Below are 9,380 nucleotides of genomic sequence, written 5' to 3'. Positions count from 1 at the left end.
GTTGGGCACACAGTTTTAATCTGCAAGGATGTTTCATATCAGCGCACACTCCGCTGCAGAGTGAAAATCTCATTCTGGAAACATCCCCCAGTCTGTGGCTAAGCCATGTCTCCGCAGTATCCATTTTTCAGGAGTGCTAGTTCTGCGTGGTTCGCAGAAGAGCTTCTGTAAAGTTTGGAAGTTAGGAGACGGATACTGGCTGAAGTAATGCTGTGAGTACTGTGCGTTAGTCGTGCTTCGGTAGCTCAGTTGGTAGAGCACTTGCCCGCATAAGGCAAAGGTCCCGAGTTCGAGTCTCGGTCGGGCACACAGTTTTAATCTGCCAGGAAGTTTCATATCAGCGCACACTCCGCTGCAGAGTGAAAATCTCATTCTGGAAACATCCCCCAGGTTGTGGCTAAGCCTTGTCTCCGCAGTATCCATTTTTCAGGAGTGCCAGTTCTGCGTGGTTCGCAGAAGAGCTTCTCTAAAGGTTGGAAGGTAGGAGACGGATACTGGCAGAAGTAAAGCTGTCAGTACTGGGCGTGAGTCGTGCTTCGGTAGCTCAGTTGGTAGAGCACTTGCCCAGGAAAGGACAAGGTGCCGAGTTCGAGTCTCGGTCGGGCACACAGTTTTAATCTGCCAGGAAGTTTCATATCAGCGCACACTCCGCTGCAGAGTGAAAATCTCATTCTGGAAACATCCACCAGGCTGTGGCCAAGCCATGTCAACGCAGTATTCTTTCTTTCAGGAGTGCTAGTTCTGCATGTTTCGCAGAAGAGCTTCTGTAAAGTTTGGAAGGTAGGAGACGGATACTGGCAGAAGTAAAGCTGTGGGTACCGGGCGTGAGTCGTGCTTCGGTAGATCAGTTGGTAGAGCATTGCCCAAGAAAGGCAAAGGTCCCGAGTTCGAGTCTCGTTCGGGCACACAGTTTTAATCTGCCAGGAAGTTTCGGTGAAAGCGACGTTTCGATAGACTCGAATACTAACGAGCGACATTTTATGGAGCATTCTGGTGACGCAAATTTAGAAAATTGAATGTCTATCAATAATATGCCCAAATCTACTTCCGAACCCATTTTGGTGTCTGACGTCATGTCTAACGACGCGGCGGGGGCGGAATAGCCGCATAGTATTGCCAGTATGTTCGATGCTATTACGGAACAAATGACACAATATAAACAGGACACTGAAGCTTCTATCGACCAACAGATGACGTCTTCAAGCGCCACTTTGAAAACAGTTCATGACGAGGTAAAAACACGAGATGATGAAATTAAATCAGATGTAGCTGCACTTAAAACTTCAAACGACGCTTTGTGTAGCCGTGTTGAAAAGATAATTAACAGAGTGACTGGACAAGTGTCCGACCTCAACGCGAAATTTTCAGAGCTTACATTACAACAAGAAAACAGAAATAAAGATGTGAAAGATATCCAAGCACAAGTTATTACTAACTCTGTAAAACACGCGAATCTGTAGTTACTCGGTTTAAATCTTATCCGGCAGTGCATGATGATATAAAAATGCGTATTGTCGATGTCGGAAACAAGGTTGAAAACCCTCTTTCGGATAAAGTAAGACTACGCACTGACAACCATTTCTCATGCATCAATAGAGAATTTCACAGTTGGATAGAACAAATAGACAAATATTTTGACGAGTGCTTCAAAGAAAAATTTCCTGCTGGTGACCACTGCACTGTCGCGGAATTTGTAAATAACAACAAACACGTAATGAGTTAAGCAGCACAATCTGCGGCAGCGCAATCGAAACAGTTTGACAATTACGTACAACCAGTGTACAGTGACGGTAACAGCAACCAAAACACACAGCTTGGCAATGAGTACAAAGTACATTTATGACCCATACATACCGCACACTACGTACTCACAACAGTACGCACCTCGACGTAACACACTGCATTGCAGTCGTGATAATTATCAACCATATTCTCCTTGCCATTCTCCAGCTGAACCTTATAGTAATCACTCTGAGACTAAACATTACTATAATGCCAAGGAAGAGCAGAGCCTCATAAAACACAGACAATTTCAACCATTTATACCTGAAAAATAATCGTACGTCCTGTCATCTTTCCTACAACCTTCGGAAATGAAATTCCTCGTACGTGGAGTGACCGTAAGAGGATATATTATGATGCCGGTTATATCCAAGGCGACGCTGCTGTATGGGCGTATAATGAAGCCGACAGATGCGTCACGTTCGAACAATTTGAGAGAGCCTTTTCGTTTAATGGTTGGTCGCAATCTGTACAGGAACGCCTTCGTAGGCAGATTGTAAATCCGGAACCATTCAATCCTAAACAGGGCCATTTGGGCCGGTATTTGAGAAATATTTAAATATGGGACATTTCCTTGACGTTCCAGTTGCAGCGGGCGACATCCTCCGCGCTTTGAAGGCAAGGCTGCTGTTTAATATCAAAGAAAAACTTCTGCACATTCAGGACAACGACGCAGAGTATTTTCTTACGGTTCTCTATTCTATTGACATGCTTTATGAGAGCCAGTGTTGCGTACGGCAAAATAATTTCTACAATGTTTACACCAGGGTAGCCAACCCAATTCCGGTGCCATGGCTGCTGTCGGACGCGCAAGCCAACAGAATCTCCCTCGTTGTCCTAAACCTAATCACTAATAGTATTTTAGGTTTATATATATAGTGCGAGAAGGACAGCAATACTGACTTCTCCCAACGTAAATGGAGATAAGGGCAGTGTAATTTCAATTGACCTGGATATCAGGACTCTGAAACACGATAAATATTGTACAGGGTACAAGATTCAGTTGATACAGGACACTGATAATGTTGACACACACACACGCACCTGATGCCGAGTCCGAAGACCTGAAAACTTTAATAAGTAATAACTTATCGAAAGCACAGCTGTCACACATGATGAACGTAATGAACTTTATGATGTTTTATCCAAGTGTATACAAGAACACGACCAGGTGTGATCAATACATATGTGTATAAAGTGAAGTTAAGCCTCACCATAATTTATTCCACAAAACCTATAACGTGGCACTATCCCGACAACCTGCTGTGTGGCACGAGTTGAAACAAATGTTAGAGCGAAAAATTATCGAACCTTCCACGCCACCTTACTGCAGCCCCATACTTGGTGTAAAGAAACGCAACGGAAATATCAGAGCCGTTTTTTATACTCGTGCAATTAATGAGATTATTTTATCTGTTCGCACGAAACCTGAGAATTTAGAAGAGCAACTCCAGAAATTTTTAGACACTAAGTATTTTTCTACGATAGATCTGAACAATCCGTTCTGGCAATTCCCAATCACGCCTGATTCTAGAAAGTGTATTGCATTTATGTTCGGGGGCGAACATATCAATTCTGTGTCCTTCCCTTCGGTTTGAACATTAGTTCAGGCGTGTTTATCATGGCACTGGATACTGTACTAGCTGATGAATTGCTTGAATCAGTTACTCACTATATTGATGACCTGCTCATAGGTAGTAAGAATTGGTCCGAACACATTGATACTTTGCAAAACATTCTGCATAAATTCGCACAAACTGGAGTGACAGCTTACCTCTAAAAGTCGAAATCTACTTGCAATAAAATTAAGTACCTTGGACATATTATTAATGCTCAAGGAATATGACCTGACGCGAGAAAGTTACGCGCAAACAGGAATTTTCCTAGTCTTCGGACTAGGGAGCAATTGAAATCATTCCTTGGACATTGTTCTTTCTTATGACGATTTTTACCACACCAACTTTTAAACAGCAAACACCTATGGAACCTACTCAAAAAGAATCAGATATAGATATAGTCTGACTAGTGTCAGAAAGACTTTTATAGTATTAAGCATGCTTTGGTTAAAGCAAACATTTCGGTTCAACCTGATTTGAATTTCCATTTTTCGTATGACATGTGACGCCTCATCCTATGGCTTAGGCTGTTGTTTGTTTTAAGTTGTAAAGAATGAAGGACAAGAACATGTGAAAATTATTAGTTTTGTGCCCGCATCTCGTGGTCGTGCGGTAGCGTTCTTGCTTCCCACGCTCGGGTTTCCGGGTTCGATTCCCGGTGCGGTCAGGTACTTTCTCTGCATCATGATGGCTGGGTGTTGTGTGATGTCCTTAGGTTAGTTAGGTGTAAGTAGTTCTAAGTTCTAGGGGACTGATGACCTAAGATGTTAAGTCCTATAGTGCTCAGAGCCATTTGAACCATTTTTGATTAGTTTTGCGAGCCGCACACTTAGTGAATGTGAACGCAAATACTCTACCACAGAACGTGCAACACTCTCTATAGTGTGGGCCTTTAAGCAATTCAATTATTATTTGTATGGTAACCACACTAAAATTTATATTGACCACCAAGCTCTCAAATTTCTGTTAACCTGTAAGCTGGTACATCCCAGATTATCACGTTGGGCTTTATCTTTGCAAAACTATTCCTTTGAAATTGTTTATATTAAGGGTAAAGACAATATCATCACCGACGCTTTATCTCCTCTGCCTCAATGTTTGTATGAATGTGACTTTGAACTGGTGAATGTGAATGATTATCGAATACTTCTTATGCAGGATAAACTACATCACCAGTATTATATAGACTTAAGTAGAAATATGTCACCGTTGCAGAAATCCGATCCTCACTGGATAACTTGAGAGTTTTACTCACAAATCAACTTGACCATCCTCTGCCCAATCGATATTTCATACATAATGATGTGTTATTTTATCGCCGTCATCCTGAAACCACTACTTGGTGTGCTCGTATTCCTAATGATTCTGAACGCAACCTAATTTGACACACTCATTTTGTTTGGAGTCATTATGGTACCAAGACGTGCCTAGTACCTATTGTTACTTTTGCAATATGAGAAGTAAGATCAACAGTACACTCAAAACATGTGCGATCTGTCAAAAATCTAAACCGATGAACTCTTCTACGAAGACTGATTTACATTCTATTCAACCCAGTAAACCTCTAGAAATTGTAAGTTCTGACATAAGTGGTCCACATCCCACAAGATGTGGTGACGTGAAATATATTCTTGCATTTTACAATTTAATCTGCAAGCATGTTAAACTGTGTGCTGTAAGATCTACTACTGCCACTGCCATCATTCGTCGCTTCTCATATGACTACATTCCTCAAGTGGGAAAACCAAAAGCTATTTTATCCAACAATGTTGCATACTATACTGGGTACAAGTGGCGTAAATTTCTCAAAGATAATAGTATTAAGAATCTTTTTATCTCAAGATATAGTCCCAAGTGTAATCCCACTGACGTATGTTCCGTGAGGTTAACAGATTTATGAGAATCTACATTTCTACCAAACATACCAATTTGGTAACTCATTTGTCTTTATTTTAAGAGGTACACAACAACCTCAATGTTTATAAAACTCCCTACACTCCTAATGAGCTCGTATTCGATCGCAAAGGTGACAACGATACGACAACCCCGTTACCAAAACATTCTTTTCAACAAACGACACAGGATCCAAAGGTAAGGGAAGTAGTGCAACGCTGAATGCGGAAGCCAAAATTAGGAACAAAACTTATGCGTGCACTGTCAGGAGGAAACAGGAATTTCAAGCTGGTACGTTAGCGCTTTTTCGTACTCACCATATGTCGCCTGCTCTTCAGCGGCGCAACGCGAACTGGCGTTTGCTGTACGATGGTCCTTATATCATTGTCAGCATTCCGCGTCCTGGTGCATATCCCTGCGGCATCCTAAAACAAACAGAATTATTGGACTATGCGAGGTGCCGAGGCTAACAGTGTATTTAACACTAAATTCATCTAGAATCTTCATATATAAATGATGCTCTAAGCCATCCCTATTCTAACTCCGACTTTGGCTGTTGCACATGGATTAAGAAGAAACGCGAACAGACTGTAATCGACCCGGCAAGTGGAGTAGAAAAGAGTTTGGCACCTGCAATAATTTAATTGGATAGAAATTAAGGAAAGTTTCATTAGCGTCGTGAATGGATTGCTCTACCGATTAACAGAATGAAAGTTCTTTCCAAAATAACAATTTGATTTATTGTGACTAAACTCAAAATAATATACAAAACACACGAAAAATTTACAATACATCAAATTGGATACTCAAATAAAGGCTGTGAAGGTGAAGTTGTCCATAAACTAGATTGTGACATTTATGAGCAAGTGGTACGTGGAGCCAATTCCCTGTAATTCAGATCTTAAGAGAAACACCCAGCCAAGCCAACATTAATTGCTGCTACAGTACTGATAACTCAGACAAAGAACACCCAAGACAGAACAAAGTTATAAAAGACGAACAGGCGCGCTCTGCTGAGCTCTGATTATCACCTAGCAAAATTTCCTGCTTTGCCGGTGCTGCGGACGCACATTAGCAAGCTGTCTTCTTAACTGCAAGGACACGATCTGGCATACCGGAGGCGATGGAAGATTGCTTCGACGTGCCGTCGTGGTGATGATAATGTCGTGAGTATAGCCCGAAACAAATTCTCCTGATCTGGTTGTTCCAGACTAAAGACTTCCTAGCAACACAAATACGCCTCTGAGGGAGACGAAGAGGCCCGCCATACAATTACTGACGGTACAGTGATTGATTTTAACAAGCGAAGTCACACACTAACTCCGGTACAGTCAACGTTAAGCAAAAATGCCCAAGACAGACAACATTGGCCGCTTGTACGCAGAACGATCAATTGCCAATTGTACTCGGAAAGTTACGTTGAAGTCGAAACTTCAGCAACTTCGTCAAACAGTTACAATCAAATAAAAGTATATTAGACAGCCAACGGAAGGCAGGCTGTCCAGAGCAGTGAGAGCTCAGTCTTTTAATCTACTCTGACCGAAAGGCGAGAGCGAACTCTCTCAAGAGCACCCGTACAAACCGAACACAGAACATTCCCGCCCCCATGACAGTGGCCGTGGTTAAACATTCCAATCAGCAACTCGAAAACTGGCGGAAAATTCCACTCTATTGCCGAAGCACCACCATTCCACCAACGGAGATTCTTAGCGCCAATTTCTGCACCGATTTTGCTACGTCGCGGAGCTATGGCCTGAGAAAGCCAATGACAGTTACAATTTTGCAGAAAACGCGGGAATTTGCCCGCCAAGACTTCCTGGGAACACAAGTCATTCCCACGCCTCGCTGGTAGCTCGCCAGAAACGGTTTTCACTAAGTCTCTGCGAAGTAACGGAATCTCTTGCCCAGCCGCCCCTTCCGGCCCATCTGGACATGTCGCTCCCGCTCTTATTACAATGTCGGCGTCTGGAAAGCATCCACTCGACTCCCTCACACCCGTCGGCTTAACCCTTTCAAGCTCAGCAGAACTCGGCTGTCACCGGACCACTTGGGTGACGAGAAACGCTGCGTGGGAAGTCCGCATGTGAAGGAATAGCAACATTTCACGGCATGCAGTCAGAGAGGAAAATCGAATTACTCAGTGTAAGATAGAAATATGAGAGGTGGCTCATGCCATCTCTCAACTATATGCTCACCGTATCTTAGAGTATATGATACTCAACAGTAAACACATCTATGGATCATGCAATCACGCTTAAGTTATACACAACTATCAATACACGTACCTCACAGTACTTCTACAGAGAAGCTATGTAGTATAAGAGCTTTATTTCACCTGTTCTTGTCAGCAGCAGAAGGAAGAAAAAGAGATTCGTCTTCTCCGAATACCGAGCGAGGTGGCGCAGTGGTTAGCACACTGGACTCGCATTCGGGAGGACGACGGTTCAATCCCGTCTCCGGTCATCCTGATTTAGATTTTCCGTGATCTCTCTAAATCGTTTCAGGCAAATGCCGGGGTTATTCCTTTGAAAAGGGCACGCCCGATTTCCTTCCCAGTCCTTCCTTAACCCGAGCTTGCGCTCCGTCTCCAATGACCTCGTTGTCGACGGGACGTTAAACACTAACCACCACCATCATCTTCTCCGAATACTCACACAGCCACTTAAAATTTTAAAACAAATTTTATATTAACTTTTATACAGGTGTGAAGAAGATATATTTTCAGCCTACGAGATTGACTATCTGCACTATCAGTCTTCGACTACTAACGACTGATTGACGTGAATACTTAGTCATTCTACACCCTTACACTTTCACCTTGAAATTAACTGGATACGCATCTCACCACTGAACACACACACTTCCGAGTAGCTAAGGCCATGCTTACACTGCACACTTACACTCGTGTCGCGAGTATTTTTGTGTTTGATGTTGTGTCATTGCTTTTGTTATTTGCTTATTTGTAATTGTGCGTTTGGTCTTATTTCTGGTGTGGGATGTTGTGTCTAATCCTTCTCTATTTCAGGTGACATCATTTGCAAAAGCAAAAGACAGATCTAAACTTGTAATGGTTGTAAATACTGTAAATATTGTAAACTTACGTAAGGATATAAGAAAAATATTTCTACGTGACCAATCACACTTCTGTGAAGACAATAGAAATATGTTTCTATGTATATTTTAAGACAGATATGTTTGTATGTATTGGTGCCTACGTGAAAAGATGTTTCTATGTATTTATCTGTATTTATCCTCGCCATAGTTACAATTTTTTTTTTTACTTTTCACAGTGTTTATTTTGTAAAACATGATGTTCCGCTACTGTGACCTTTCATGGCGCGTTTTCGAAATTTAGACTTCTTAAAACATTATTTTGAATACTGTTCTCAGGATTTTAAATGTGTGAAGACAACTCTTGATTTACATCGCTTCAACCGGAGCAAAAGTTCTGTCATACTGCACCTCAAACTCTGCGGCTCGTTTTTTTTGTTTTTTTTTTTTGTCAGAGTAATCGGTACGGCATACCGGTGCTTACAGTCATAAATCAAGCACTGCTACTTGATCCTCTGAACTTTTCCTATGAAAGACGATTGTAAAGTTTTTTGAGTGTTTGCTCCTGCACCTTAAGTTTGTGTACCGACTTCGCTTATTTTCAATCCCAACAGTTACGGAAATTGTTTTATGTCGAACTTTAACTTTATTCAGACTTCAGGATTCTGCTCATCTTTAACGAATGTTATCTTTTCACTTACCAGCTGATTACTTACACGTGTTGAGGCACTTATTTATTTATGTTTTACTTGGCGAAGAACTTTGTGTAATTTATGAACTGAAGGAACTTTACTTTCATAATTCGTGGAAAGTTTGTTAAAGTTGTGTTCGGGAAGTGAACTTGTTATATTGTGACTACCCTCCCCTCTAGTGGATATCTGCTAGAAACCGGATATATCACATTGCAACGAGTATTTAAAAAGGATATTTTTCATATGTATCTTGTTACAGGGAGTGTACCTTTCATTGAGGGACAATTTCCAAAACTTCAACCGCTGTGGAGCCAGTACATTTAACTCACCTGCTGTAGAGAACGCA

At 41.7% G+C, this 9,380-nt stretch overlaps 1 non-coding gene across 1 annotated transcript; it reads left to right on the top strand.

Moving 5' to 3' along the window:
* The first annotated feature begins 233 nt into the window (after positions 1–233).
* Trnam-cau (transfer RNA methionine (anticodon CAU)) lies at positions 234–308 on the top strand. Its single transcript has one exon. It is a non-coding gene; the product is annotated as a tRNA-Met (tRNA).
* The last annotated feature ends 9,072 nt before the right edge of the window (positions 309–9,380 follow it).

Source organism: Schistocerca gregaria, chromosome 3, assembly GCF_023897955.1.
Source record: "Schistocerca gregaria isolate iqSchGreg1 chromosome 3, iqSchGreg1.2, whole genome shotgun sequence".
Classification (NCBI taxonomy): Eukaryota; Metazoa; Arthropoda; class Insecta; order Orthoptera; family Acrididae; genus Schistocerca; species Schistocerca gregaria.
The sequence above is the reverse complement of the archived record's forward strand: the minus strand, read 5'-3'. Positions and strand labels throughout refer to the sequence as shown.